This window comes from Tiliqua scincoides, chromosome 2 (assembly GCF_035046505.1).
Source record: "Tiliqua scincoides isolate rTilSci1 chromosome 2, rTilSci1.hap2, whole genome shotgun sequence".
NCBI classification, from domain to species: domain Eukaryota; kingdom Metazoa; phylum Chordata; class Lepidosauria; order Squamata; family Scincidae; genus Tiliqua; species Tiliqua scincoides.
The window spans coordinates 272,033,790-272,048,922 of NC_089822.1; positions in this window are offsets into that span (position 1 = coordinate 272,033,790).

A 15,133-nucleotide genomic window follows, 5' to 3' on the forward strand; every position below is an offset into this window, starting at 1 on the left:
AGCAGACTCGGGGCAGTTTCACGCTGCTTGTGTCCAATGTGTCTATTCCCCTGGGGCTGAACTCAGTGGGAACTCCTTGTCCCTATTTATGGAGGAATTAGTAAAGAAGTTCCCATCAGTGTTTCTCATCATAGCTGAAGATTTTATCACCAGGGTGGGTTGGGCGGGGTGATAGAGTTGCAACCCTTTGTCTTGTAAAGAGTTGTATGGAACCTTGGATGAGCAGGCACACAAAACAGCATACACCAGCAGAGTTCTTTGAATGCAGTGGTTATATTTCAGAGCAAGGGTTATCACAGGTAGAGTAATCAGTAAACAGTCCTGGTCAGCACGATGAGCAGTCAGTCCATAAACAACAAATCCAAATCAGTTTTCCAAGATACACAGTCAAAGTTCATTCCATGGTCAGTATCAACATGTATATACTCACATCCAGCCTCCCAAGTTACTGGCAGCAGTTCAGTAGTCTCCTACTACACTCCTACTGCTGCCCTGGAAGCTCAACAGACCAAACATGAAGTAGTTGGAGTGGCCAATCAGTGTAGGCTAAGCCACACCCAGGGTGAGGCAGTCACAGGTGTTTGCTGATCCTGCTGACTCCAGCAATCTGCACCTGTTCCTGAACCACCTTGTTGGCTGTGTTTCTGCCTTATCCAGAACATAGACCTGACATCCTCCTCCTTGGTTCAGGACAGTTTATCCTGCTCAGACCCTTAGCCCCAGCATCATACAGTTTTCTTGATGCTTAATTGTGGATTGCACTTTTGTTAGTGCGTCCGCCATGTTTTGGCTGGACTCGCAGTAGGTCAGGGAGATAAGACCATCAGAAACACATTGCTTTACGTTATGGAAGCGCACATCAGTGTGTTTCGATCTCCCCCTTACGCCAGGTGTCGTAGCCATCTGTATGGCCGCCTGATTGTCTTCCATCACGTTAATGGGTTTTGGCACTTGTATGCCAAGATCCATTAGCAGTTCGTTGTGCCAAATAAGCTCGGTGCACATTAGACTCAGTGCAGCAAATTCTGATTCACATGTTGACAAAGACACATGTCTTTGTTTCACAGTTTTCCACCCAATTAAGACTCCAGCTAGAAACAGTGCCATTCCCGAGGTAGATTGCCTAGTTTCAGTGTCTGTGGCAAAGCTTGCATCTACATATGCGGTGAGTCTCAGATCACCCTTAGGTTCAAGGTGCAAGGACATGTCTATTGTCTGTTTCAGGTACGTTAATATATGCTTTGCTGCTAGCCAATGTCTCTGTGTGGGTTGATCTGACGCTCTGGCTAACAAATTGCACGCCATAGCGATGTCTGGCCTCGTCCATTGGCTAAGGTACATCAGACTCCCCAGTAATGACTTGTACATTGTGGTATCGAACATGGGACTGGGTGTATTTATCAAAATCATTCACCATAGGAGTCTTCACCCCATTACAGTGCTCCATGTTGAATTTCTTTAGCAATAGGGCTATTTTTTTTCTCTTTGAGAGATCTTATAGCCATTAGACACCTCCGTAATTTCCACCCCAACATATTTGCATATCTTACCCATGTCCCGTAATGTAAACCTTTTTTTCAATACTTCAACTAGTTCATTTGCTTGTTCTGTCGTTTTGCACAGTATAGCTAAATCATCCACGAAACATAGCACTATGCATTTTCGCTGGCCTTTACCCCTGGTAAACACACATGGGTCAGCTATACCTTGGTGGAAACCTTCGTCTTTCAGTGTCTTAGAAAGGCATTGGTTCCGTTCAAACCCTGATTGCTTGAGCCCATATAGACTCTTCTCAAGTAACCAGAATTTCTTATCATTTTCAGGAGTTCCTGTAGGTTTTCGCATGTAAATGGTATGTCTTAGAGGTGCATGCAAATAAGCAGTTTTTATATCAAGATGTCTGATCACACAATCCTCTTTTGCCGCTATTACCAGAGCACTATACAGTGAACTGTTTCGAAGGGTAGGTGCAAACAGTTTGTCATAGTCAGTTGCATCTTGCCCAAACCCTTGCGCAACTAACCTAGCCTTGCACTTGGTTTGACCATTTGCATCCCTTTTTACTTTGAAAACCCATTTACACCCAATTGCCTTTTCCCCAAGTGGGAGATCAGTCTCTTCATATACATCCAATTCAGACATGGATTTTAATTCAGAGTTCATGGCCTCTTTCCAGGCTGCCTGTTCCTCTATGGGCATGTCCTTTATGGAGTCATAGGAGGAAGGTTCAATGAATGCCTGACAAACAGTCCCTGGTTTAAACCGGTCAGGTTCCTTCCTTTCCCTAGTTGATCTACGAGGTATAGTGATTTCCTCCTCCTCAGGTTGTGTAGCTGGTGTCTCAGGCTCAAGTTCAGGTTGGAGTCTACTCATATCCATATCAAAAGATGTCCCAGTTTCTATAGGCTTCTCCTTCAGCATTGGAAGTTGCCTTTTAGATGATTTCCCTTTAACAGGGACAGTTTTCTGTGGTTGTTTTCCATTGTGGTCTATCATCAGGTAGGAAGTGGAGACACAGGGGCCTAAACGTTCCCACCCCGTAGTATCTTCCAAGAACTTTGCACTCGCACTGAACACAATGGCCTTAGAGTGCAAATACCCAAACCTGTAAGCCTTATGGTTTGCATCGTAACCAAGGAAATACATTTTCCTGCTCTTTTGTTGCCCTTTGCGTCTCAGTGCTTTAGGTACATGGACATATGCGGGGACACCAAACACATGTAAATAGTCCAGAGAGGGTGTCCTCCCGTGCCAGAGCTTGTACGGTATCTGTCCAGTACCAGAATGCCAGATTGCGTTTATGCGAAGCGCACATCATTGCTTCACTCCAATACTTAAAGGGTAACCCACTGTCCTTTATCATACGGAAAGCCATATTTTGTAATGTGTGGCCCCGCCTTTCACAATGTGCATTGTGCTGCGGTCGGTACGGGGCTGTCAAGCGATGTTCAATGCCATTGTCTTTTAGTAACCTTTCAAACTTCAGATTAACAAATTCTCCTCCCCGATCAGTAATGATGGTTTTTGGCAGCTTGCCTGTCTTTTTTTTTCACAAACTTAAGCCAGTACTCTACAGTCTGGCTTGTCTCTGCCTTTGTTTGCATCAGATAACAGAAAGCATAACGAGAAAAATGATCCTCAATGGACAATACAAATCTTGCTCCCCCCATGCTGGGAGAGAATGGCCCAATCAAGTCCATGAAGATTAGGTCCAGGACCTCTTTAGTTTCCTGGTGGGAAAGTTTAGGCTTCCTGGTGGGTGCAGCCTTGGACTTGACAGCTTTGCCCACCTCACAGTCCAGGTATAGGCCACAGGGTTTTAATTTTATCCCTTCAGAATGTTCAACAGTCTTTCTGAGGGCTGGGAAACATGCATGACCAAGCTGGCGATGTAACTTATGAATACAGTCTTTATGCGCTGGCTCATGAGTAAACACAGACCCCACAGTTGCCTTTGAAGTGGAGCGTAACAGATACAACTCACCACGCAGTTCAGCAGTGGCCACATGTCTAGCATCCTTCTTTATCACACACTCCTTCTCAGTGAATGTCAGAGTGTATCCTTGCCTTGTCAATGCAGCAAGAGACAGGAGTTTATAAGTGAGGTTAGGCACATAAACCATTTCAAGGGTTCTGTTCAGTATAGGTAGAAAGACCTTTCCTTTCCCACTTACATTGGCAGTGACTCCATCAGCAAGCGTGACACACTGGTTGTTCACTGCCTCCAACGTTTTAAACAGTCCCTTGCTGTTGCAAATGTTTGCTGTGGCCCTACTATCAATTACAAAGCAATCAACAGTCCTTTGTTTCTTTGGTGACTGTCAAATTCACCCCTCCTCCTTTGCCAGAATGCAGGGGTTTCTTGCCTTTCTTGGACAATCCTTAATTAGGTGAGAAGTGCTTTGGCATCGAAAACATCTTTTCACAGCATAAGCCTTTGCAGACTCAACAGGGTCAAGGTCACATTCCACAGCTGCTTTCACTTTGTGCTGGGCTGAGGAATGCAGCTTGTTATCAGCTTGTGAGCACTCTGTTGTCTTGTCTCCTCCTTTCCTCATCAAGGAGTCGACTGGTGAGGCTGGGTATTGTCAATTCCGCTTGTGGTATCACTTCCAAGTTTCTACAAATTGGTCATAGCTTTCATCTAGTGAGCACAGAATGATATACACTTGCTGAAGGTCAGTAAATATTAGCTCGTGTTCTTGGAGATCCCTTAGAGTTCATTTCATAAACTCCAGATGATTAAGCATGTTTCCTCCTGTTTGGAGGCGAGCCCTGAGCAATTTTTGCATTAGGTGTATCTGTGCACCGACACTGTCCCTTACATAAATAGCTCGAAGGGCATCCCAGCAGTCTTTTGCTGAGGTTCGTCCATCTATATGGACCAGCTGCTGATCCTCCAAAGTCAGGCCAATAATACACAGAGCCTTTTCATTGTCCCTGTGGTAGGTCTCTATAAGTTCTGCATCATCTTCCTCATCAAGGGCTCCCAAATCTGGTGGAGCAACTACCACATTCCACAGGGCCTCATGCTTCAGTAGCAATGTAACCTTGCAAGACCAAGTGGCATAGTTATGTCCATTTAACCGAGTTATCAGGAACCCAGAGGCTGTGACTGCACTCATCTCCATGCTCTCTCGAGTTGTAGCCTCCTGTAGCTTTAACAGCAACAGCAGCTCTTGTAGCTCACCAGCCCACCAATTCAGCAGTTGCTGGGCCCATAACCATTGTTATAGTTGCAACCCTTTGGCTGGTAAAGAGTTGTATGGAACCTTGGATGAGCAGGCACACAAAATAGCATACGCCAGCAGAGTTCTTTGAATGCAGCGGTTATATTTCAGAGCAAGGGTTATCACAGGTAGAGTAATCAGTAAACAGTCCTAGTCAGCACGACGAGCAGTCAGTCCATAAACAACAAATCCAAATCAGTTTTCCAAGATACACAGTCAAAGTTCATTCCATGGTCAGTATCAACATGTATATACTCACATCCAGCCTCCCAAGTTACTAGCAGCAGTTCAGTAGTCTCCTACTACACTCCTACTGCTGCCCTGGAAGCTCAACAGACCAAACATGAAGTAGTTGGAGTGGCCAATCAGTGTAGGCTAAGCCACACCCAGGGTGAGGCAGTCACAGGTGTTTGCTGATCCTGCTGACTCCAGCAATCTGCACCTGTTCCTGAACCACCTTGTTGGCTGTGTTTCTGCCTTATCCAGAACATAGACCTGAATATGTTCCCTCTTTATTTTCCAAAGAGGTGGTGGAAAGGGAACCTAAAGATCACTGTTCTGGTGTTGCAGGGTTTCATTGATAGATTCTGGCTCAATGACCTTAAGGAATTCCCTGACTCTGGTGAATATACCTTTGCTTCTTCTAGGGACGTGTGTGTGATTGACTATGTTCCAAATCCTAACCTGCTTTCTAGCACTGACATAACTGTGCCAATACGATGTGCGCTGCATCCTGCAGTTGGGGGACACTCATGGAGGCCTTCTAAAGGTAAGGGAATGTTTGTTTCCTTAGCTAGGAGCTGCATTGCCCTTATGTTCTTATGTTCTTATGTTGGTACTAGAAGAACATAAGAAGAGCCCCACTGGATCAGGCCATAGGCCCATCTAGTCCAGCTTCCTGTATCTCACAGCGGCCCACCAAATGCCCCAGGGAGCACACCAGATAACAAGAGGCCTCATCCTGGTGCCCTCCCTTGCATCTGGCATTCTGACATAGCCCATTTCTAAAATCCTTTGTTGGCATCCTTCAGTCTTGGAAGACTATGGTATCACGCTCTGAGTAGTGTTCTGGAACAGAGTGTCCTCTCCAGTGCACGAAGCCTGGGTAAAGTAGATATGGAGGATAGGCTGTTTCCCATGCAGCAAATCCCCCCTCTCCACGTCGCTGGAATGGTCCAATGGAAAGGCAGAAGCCAATACGGTTGGTTCCAGCGTTCTAAAATCAGGAGGTTGCAAAAACACATCATGGCTTGTATTCCGTAATGGATTTTTCCTCCAGAAACTTGTCCAATCCCCTTTTAAAGGCATCTAGCCAGATACCGTCACCACATCCTGTGGCAAGGAGTTCCAAAGACCAACTACACACTGAGTAAAGAAATATTTTCTTTTGTCTGCCAGAACTCTCCCAACACTCAATTTTAGTGGATGTCCCCTGGTTCAAGTGTTGTGTGAGACTGTAAAGAACATATCTCTATCCACTCTGTCCATTCCGTGCATGATTTTGTATGTCTCAATCATGTCCCCTCTCAGGTGTCTCTGAAGAGGCCCAAATGCCATAGCCTTTCCTCATAAGGAAGGTGCCCCAGCCCAGTGATCATCTTAGAGCTCAATCCTAACCCCTTATGTCAGTGCTTTCCAGTACTGACATAAGGGCAATGCAACTCCGAAGTAAGGGGACAAACATTCTCTGAGGAGGGCTTTGTGAGTGACACCCAACAGCAGGATGCAGCACACATCCCATTGGCACCACTATGCCAGTGCTGGAAGGCACTGACATAAGGCATTAGGATTGCACCGTTAGTCACTCTCTTTTGCACCTTTTCCATTTCCACGATGTCCTTCTTGAGATGTGGTGACTAGAACTGGACACAATACTCCAGGTGTGGCCTTACCATCGATTTGTTCAATAGCATTATAATATTAGCCGTCTTATTCTCAATAACTTTTCTAATGATCCCAAGCATGGAATTAGCCCTCTTCACTGCTGGGTCGACATTTTCATCGACCTGTCCACCACCACCCCAATATCTCTCTCTTGATGTGTCACAGACAGCTCAGAACCCATCAGCCTATATGAAGTTTTGACTTTTTGCCCTGATGCGCATGACTTTACATTTACTTACATTGAAACATGTCTGCCATTTTGCTGCCCATTCTGCCAGTTTGGAGAGATCCTTCTGGAGCTCCTCACAATCACGTGTGTCTTCACCACTTGGAAAAGTTTGGTGTTGTCTGCAAACTTAGCCACTTCACTGCTCAACCCTGTCTTCAGGTCATTTATGAAGAGATTGAAGAGCACAGATCCCAGGACAGATCCTTGGGGCTCACCACTTTTCACCTCTCTCCATTGTGAAAACTGCCCATTGACATCCACTCTGTGTTTCCTGGTCTTAACCAGTTCATAATCCATGAGAGGACCTGTCCTCTAATTCCCTGTATGGAGTTTTTTCAGCAGCCTTTGGTGAGGGACCGTGTCAAATGCCTTCTGAAAGTCCAGATATATAATGTCCACGGGTTCTCCCGCATCCACATGCCTGTTGACATTTTCAAAGAATTCTGAAAGGTTCATGAGGCAAGATGTACCCTTACAGAAGCCAGGCTGGTTCTGCCTCAGCAAGGCTTGTTCGTCTATGTGTTTTGAGATCCTATCTTTAATGAGGCATTCCACCATCTTACCCGGTATGGATGTTAGGCTGACCGGCCTATAGTTTCCCAGGTCCCCCCTCCTTCCCTTTTTAAAAATTGGTGTGACATTTGCTATCCTCCAATCTTCTGGCACTGTAGCCGTTTTGAGGGACAAGTTGCACATTTTGGTCAAGATATCAGCTACTTCATTTTTCAGTTCCTTAATAACTTTTGGGTGGATGCCATCAGGGCCCGGTGACTTATTGATCTTTAATTTATCAATTAGGCCTGTAACGTCTTCTCTTTTAACCTCTATCTGACTTAATTCCTTACTCAGGAGGGGCCGTTCGGGCAGTGGTATCTGCCCGAGGTCTTCTGCCGTGAAGACAGATGCAAAGAACTCATTTAATTTCTCTGCCATCTCTAAGTCTCATCTCCCCTTTCCCTCCCTCACCATCCAGAGGGCCAACCACTTCTCTGGTGGGTTTCCTGCTTCTGACATATTTGAAGGAGCTTTTACTATTCCCCTTCATGTTGCTAACCCTAACCCTTCATGTTGCTGGCCATGTGTTCCTCACAGTCTCTCTTGGCCTCCCGTATCACCTACTTACATTTCTTTTGCCAGTTTATGTTCCTTTCCCCCCCTCCTTATTAGCACAAGACTTCCATCTACGAAAGTGCTTCCTGGCCCTTTACAGTCTCTTTAACTTGGCTGTTAGCCATGCGGGCACCTCCTGGACTTAGTCGAGCCCTTGTTCCTTTGCATTATACACTTCCGCTGGGCCTCTAATACTGTTGATTTGAGCAACCTCCATGCACTCTGGAGAGATTAGACTCTTTTTACCTTCCGTTTCAACCTCCTTCTAACCAGCCTCCTCATTTGAGGGAAGTCCACCTGTCGGAAGTCAAGGGTTTTTGTGAGAGATTTGCCTGGTATTCTTCCCCCGACGTGCACGTCGAAACAGATCGCAGCATGATCACTGTTCCCCAATGGCTCAGTAACACTGACATCTCTAACCAGGGCCCACAATATTAAATCCAGAGTCACCTCCATGACTAGCTGCTCTAAGGCAGTCATTTAACTTATCAAGAAACCTGGTCTTTTTTTCGTGACCAGAACACAAATTGACCCAGTCGATGTGAGGATAATTGAAGTCCCCCATGATTACAACCCTGTCCCTCCTTGTCACCTCCCTGATCTGTTTCCTCATTTCGAGGTCCCCTTCCGGCTTCTGGTCTGGAGGACGGTAGCACGCCCCCAATATTACATCACTCCTCTGGTCTGGTAATTTAATCCAGAGATTGTATAGTGGAGTCTGACCTGCTCCACCATGGAAAGTGGGTTAGGATTGTGCCCTATGTATTGGTTCCCCCTTCTTTTAATTTAAATCCTTGATCTGGTACTTTTCAGTAGGTATACCTTTGTAGAGCAATCATTCACCCCTAAAGATGACATTAAGATGTAAGCCCACGTGGGAGGTAGAGTTGGAAGACGTCTGGTGCCCAGAGTTTGGAGAGGATTCTAGAGGCGGATGCATTGTGGATGTATAGGGAAGCCATACTACAAGACAAGGCGCCTCAGGAACTCATAAGAACTCATAAGAAATTTTAACAATCTTATCTCCCATTTCTCTTTAGCTCTTAAACAACGCATACTTCTCCATCTGGAAGACCCACTGGGTGAGTCCTGACATTGACAGGGAGTGTAGAGAACTTAAATTTAGAATCCATTCAATTTATGCGTGCTGCAAGTCCTCGGAGGGGGTGCAGATCCTGGCTTTGTTCTTCAACTTAATGAAACAACTCCCAGACCTTTTATTACACAAGCAACAAGTTTTTGCCAGGCAGCAATGGGACAAGTTGATCTGGGCTGCCAACCTCAAAAGATCCAAACAATTGTGGATGAGGTAGTGAGGGATGCTTCTTGTATGGATGACTCAAGTTCATCACCCATTTCGCCCCAGGGATGGTGGCAGTATTTCTCACTACTGTTTGGTGTTGATAGAACAGAATTACTCATTGCTGTAATGCTATCTGGACCTGACCTCCCAATCTGGTAACCTGTCTTGCAAGAAGAAATATGGGATTTGATAAATCAGGACAAGTGTTGGGACCAAACCTTATTCCATACGAAGCTTTAAAAATCTCTCCAGCTTGGTGGTCCTCAATTCTGGCTTCTCTTCTTATAATGATTAACCAAGGCTGCAATCCTAACCACACTTTCCTGAGAGTAAGCCCCATTGAACAAAATAGGACTTCTGAGTAGACTTGGTTAGCATTGTGCCCCAAATCAGATTAATACCTGAAACATGGACAAATGCCATCTTAGTCCCTATTTATAAAAAAGGTCCTCAACTTGATCCTGCAATTGTAGACCAATTATCTTCCAATAATTGTAGGCCTTATTGTAGGCCTTATCTACTAATTGTATAATTGTAGGCCTTATTTACCAATTGTAGGCCTCTTAGCCAAGATTTATGCAAAGTACCTCGTTAGTAAGCTTTTGACCTGGATTTCTTCTAGGCTTGGAACAAGTTGGTTTCCACAAAGGGACTACGACTGTTGACCACTGTATGACTTTAGTCCACTTAGTGGAGAAATATTCTGGGAATCGTAATACCAAGCTTTTTGTGACTTTCCTTGACCTGAAAGGGGCGTTTGAGCAGGGAGCTATTATGGGAATAACTAAGCAAATTTGGTATAGACCCAAGGCTTTGTTTTCTAATTAAAAGACCTTACTCATAAGAACATAAGAGCCCCACGGGATCAGGCCAAGTACCCATCTTGTCCAGCTCCCTGTATCTCCCAGTGGCCCCCCAAATGCCCAGGGAGCACATAAGACAACAGGCACAACCTGCGTCCCGGTGCCCTCCCCTGCATCTGGCAAGCAGAGGCAGCTGCCTCTAAAAGCAAGAGCTGGCACATGCCTGCCATGCCCAACCCCATTGTCCTTCTCAGCCCCCGGATTTTCACTGGCTCCAGCTCCACACCTCTCTCGTTCCTCTCTGCCTCCTCCCTCGCCAGCACCTCCAAATCCATCACGTCTGTCTCACTGAAGATGTCCTCTATCTCTGTCTCCAGTCTCTCTACTGTGGTGGAGTTCTCTGGGGAAGGCTGCTTGTGCCCCATTTCTGGGCACACGATCAAGGACTGCTCCGCCTGACCTAGCTCCCCGTACCTGCACTCCCTCTCTCTAAATAGTCTCTCTAACTCCTCTCCCGTACTTCCTGTGGACCGAGGGGGCTCCTGACCTTTTTCCTCTCCTGCTTGCCGGAGTTCCTACGCACCGGACCCCTCACATCGCCTTCCCTACCACAGCATAGAAACCATGACCAGGAGGGAGACATCATTGGTGTGGGCAACAACCTTCATGGGCCCCTCGCCCCTGGACAGATCGATGCCCTGGATGCGGGTGTCGTGCTGGATCTGGACCAGCAGGGGGTCCATTGCCAGGACGTACAGCACGGTGCTCATGGGGCAGCACTGCCAGACTTTAAGAACACCGCCTGCCCCGAGTGCACCCACGGGCACATGAGCTTGCCTATACATGACATGAGCTTGCCTATGCAAGGTATGGATGTACCCGATGAAGGCCTCGGGAATGCCCTTGCTCTTCAGCACCAGCTCCAGGTAGCCCTGGTCAACCTGGTCAAATACCTTTGATGGAGTGTGTAGGAGCTTCCAGCAGAGCAATACAAACGGCTGCGCAGCAGAAACATGAAGCCGGTGCTCAAGGCTGTCCCACAGGAGGCTCGTCAGTTGCAAATAACCACTCCAGACAGAAGGCTGGGATCCACCACCAAGGTATATTTACAGGAGATATTTACAGCAACATAGCAGGAACGCTTGTCAAACAGACAAAAGCTCACGCCTGGCTCCCCAATCTCTTATACCCGAAAAGGGTTGGTTTGCAGGCCTGCTTTATACATCAAACATATCTGGTGTACCAATCAGGGAACCTCTGCATCCGAGCTTGGGCCACGCCCAAAGTCAGGTGCACAGGGTTTACACTTAGAATCACCTGCCACTTAGATACATGGAGCACAATAGAATTAAACACCAACAGGCTACACCAGATACAGTGCCTGTAACTTTCCTCTTGTGAACAAGACCTGAGGGATTTCTCAGGTTTCAGACCCCAGCAACCTTTGACTGGTTGACCTGCAGGACCACACTGCCCCACCTGCCCATCTGCATTGCTTGGAAGACCTCCAGCAGGATGATCAACGAGTTGACCATCCGCAGCCCCGGGACTGTGCTGGTCTGCTTCTCGTGGACGAGCTTCGGGGCAACCCTTGCCAGGCAGGTGTTGAGGACCTTGGCGAGGATCTGATAGTTGATGTTGGTCAGGGTGATGGGTCGCCAGGTGGTGACCCGCGTGTGGTCTCCCCCCTTGTACAGGAAGGTGAACGCACCTCCAAATAACTCCCTGCCAAAGCTGCTCGTCCCCGACAGGGCCTCTTTGAAGGCCTCCGTCAGTGGCTGGGCCAGATGTTGCTGAAACGCCTTGTAGAAGGTGTAGCCCAGGCCGTCTGGGCCCAGGGCAATGCCTCTCCCCCATCAGATGGCCTCCAGCACCTCCTCTGCCACCGGCTGGGTCAGGCCCTCCTCCTCCTCCTCGCTGAGCCTGTCCCTCTCCTACGGCAGAGCGCTCTACAGGAAGGCCCGCGGGTCCAGCCCTTTCCCCCCCGTAGAGCTCCTGGTAGTGCGGTACAGGACCAACAGCATGGCCTCTGGGGTGCTGCGGAGCTTCCTGCTCTTCCCCTACCTGAGGCCATCCAGTGTGCCTGGAGGTGCCTGGACCTGCCTGCTCTGCTCCCACTTGTCGCGCTCGACCACCCCTTGGCGCGGTATTGCTGCTGCTGCCGCCTGTGCTCCCTCCCCTTTCAGTGGAAAGCCTGGATGACGTCACCGTCCCTGGCAAGCTTCTCCCGGTTCCAGCTGAGGGCCTTGTTGATGTGCTGGTGGGACGCCAGGAACCCGTTTAGGGCCCGGTGGTACTCCGTCAGCTCCCGGCGGTAGACCCTCACAGTCAGCGCTTGGCACCTGCTCCGGTGCCTTCTCTCCATTGGCATTGAGCGCTGCTACGATCCCCTTCTCTGCACCCTTATCTGGTGTGCTCCCTGGGGCATTTGGTGGGCCGCTGTGAGATCCAGGAAGCTGGACTAGATGGCCCTATGGCCTGATCCAGTGGGGCTGTCCTTATGTTCTTAACTACAATTCCCAGAATGCCTTGCAGGTCTCTTGTTACCTGGTGTGCTCCCTCGGGCATTTGGTGGGCCGCTGTGAGATCCAGGAAGCTGGATGGCCTGATCCAGTGGGGCTGTCCTTAACTACAATTCCCAGAATGCCTTGCAGGTCTCTTGTTACCTGGTGTGCTCCCTGGGGCATTTGGTGGGCCGCTGTGAGATACAGGAAGCTGGACTAGATGGGCCTACGGCTTGATCCAGCGGGGCTGTTCTTATGTTCTTAAACTACAATTCCCATGAGGCCTTGCAGGTCTTCTTGTTATCTGGTGTGCTCCCTGGGGCATTTGGTGGGCCGCTGTGAGATACAGGAAGCTGGACTAGATGGGCCTGTGGCCTGGTCCAGTGGGGCTGTTCTTATCTTATGCAAAACTGCAATTCCTGCAGTGCGATCAGATGTTGCCCGAGGCGCGCGAGTGCTGCCAGAATGTACCCTCTGCTCTCCTTCTGCCGCAGGCCTCGAGCATTCCAAGTTGTCATGTCCACCCGCCAGGCCGAACTCTCCACCCCCGTTCTCCGTTGTAACATAGCATTCAACATACTGTCTCTAACAAAGCATTCTCGTTCACAAAGGAGTTGTTGCCTCCTCTTCCTCTCCTCCTCTTCTTCTCCAGAGACACCTTTGGAAACTCATGTCTCTTCCTCCATTTCTACCCCCTCTGAGCCCAGAGGTGTAGCACTACCGACTCCTCCACCGCTTTGAGGGAGAGGGGGTGGGTCGAGGGTTAGGGTTAAGGGTTAGGAATATAGATTTTTATTGGTTTAAATACCATCCTACAAAGTCACAATATGAAGGTTCTTAGTACAAAAATCACAATAATTTGCTCCATGTACAAAGAAAAGACAAGTCACATAATACAGAGATACAAAGATACAGAGATACATACTACAGTCATACCATCTTACACATTCCTATACATTTCTATGCATTCCTATACCTTTATATACTCTTTATACATTCTTCACCTACTCTTTATACACATTTTATACACTTTATACATGCTTTACATTCTCTTTACATACGCTTTACATACTCCTTATAGGTTATATCTGAATTCTCTTAACTCTCCCATATTAGAAATCCCTCATGCACAGCTGGTTCCACTCACCACCTGTAAGAGAACACCTTGGTTTCCATTAATTCCTTACTTTCCAGTAGTTTCTTTAACCTTCCATACCCTCTACTGTTTCTGCCCCCTCAAGAGTGGAGTCTTGAGGTGTAGCCCTACTGTTAGAAGAATCTGTGATGCTCCCCCCACTCCCCCCAGGCTCGGTTTGAAAAATCCCTTCCATCTGAGACTGTTGGGTAAGGAACAGTTGCTGATTTTCCTCACTCGGTGTGTCATTGTTAACAGTTATTTCTATCTGGATTGTGTCTCCCACTGCGTGGGTTTTCCCCTGAGTCACTCCTACAGAACCGCTTACCCCATGGGGTTCATTCACTGGTTCTCTGCATACCACCTCTTCCCCTACCATTTCCTCTGTACGAGTATGGCTTTTAGGTGTCATAGGATTCGTTTTCATTTTCTTTCTTTGTTCTTTAGGACTCTTTTTCCCCAGACTTTTATTTTCTGGCGAGTATATTTCTGACCTATCCCCCCTCCTTTTCCTTGTACTATGCTGTTGTTGAAGATCTTCTCCCTCTCTGCTTTTGTCCTGAGACACAGAATCCTCCTCAGATGTGTGTTCCTTCTCCATTTCTGTTCTTAAGACTTGGTACTTTGAAGGTCCCACCCAATCCATACCTGCATCATCTGTTTCAACTCTTCCCTTTCCCTTGTTATGATTCTTATTGGGTTCCCTTTGTCCTTCCTTCCTATAGGAAACTGTTTTCCACTCTCCCGTACCTTGGCTACCACTTTCTTCCACGAAGGACTCCTTATCCTGACACCCCCCTTTTCTTGTTCTTGTTGATCACCTTCTTTCCCCCTCCCTGACAAACTCTTTTGTTGTTCACCGCTACATTTACCTCTACCCTGCGTGTCTACTCCCTGCCTCTCCGTCTCCATTTCCTCTGCCTCCCTTAGCTCTCTTTCAAAAGCTGCAGGGTTTGTGATGTTAATGTACGACTCAGGACACAATTGGTAGGTATGTCATCTACTCTCACAGAGCGTACATCTAACGGGTCTATCACACAGAGTGGTCCTGTGTCCTCTGATGCCGCATCGGGAACATAGTTCCGACACACAATGCTTCCTAATATGGTCAAAGGCGCCACACAGGAAACACACTGGCGGCTGTCTGCTATAGCGTGTCACTCCCCTGTCCGCTCCCATAAAAAAGAACGTAGGCAGGTGCTTCGGCCTTCCCGTATATGGGTCTCTCTGCAGAGCTATGATGGCCCAGTATTCCCCTGTCCAATAATCCCTGTTGTCGTACTTTTTTTCCGGGTCCATCAGGACTGTGCATCTGCGGCTAAGCCACATTCTCACATCCTGTTCCAGGACCGTCGTGGTCCTGAAAAACACAGTGAGTACCTTTGTTTCCCCTGTAAACAAGGGTACTAACACAAATTCTTGGGCCTATCTTTGG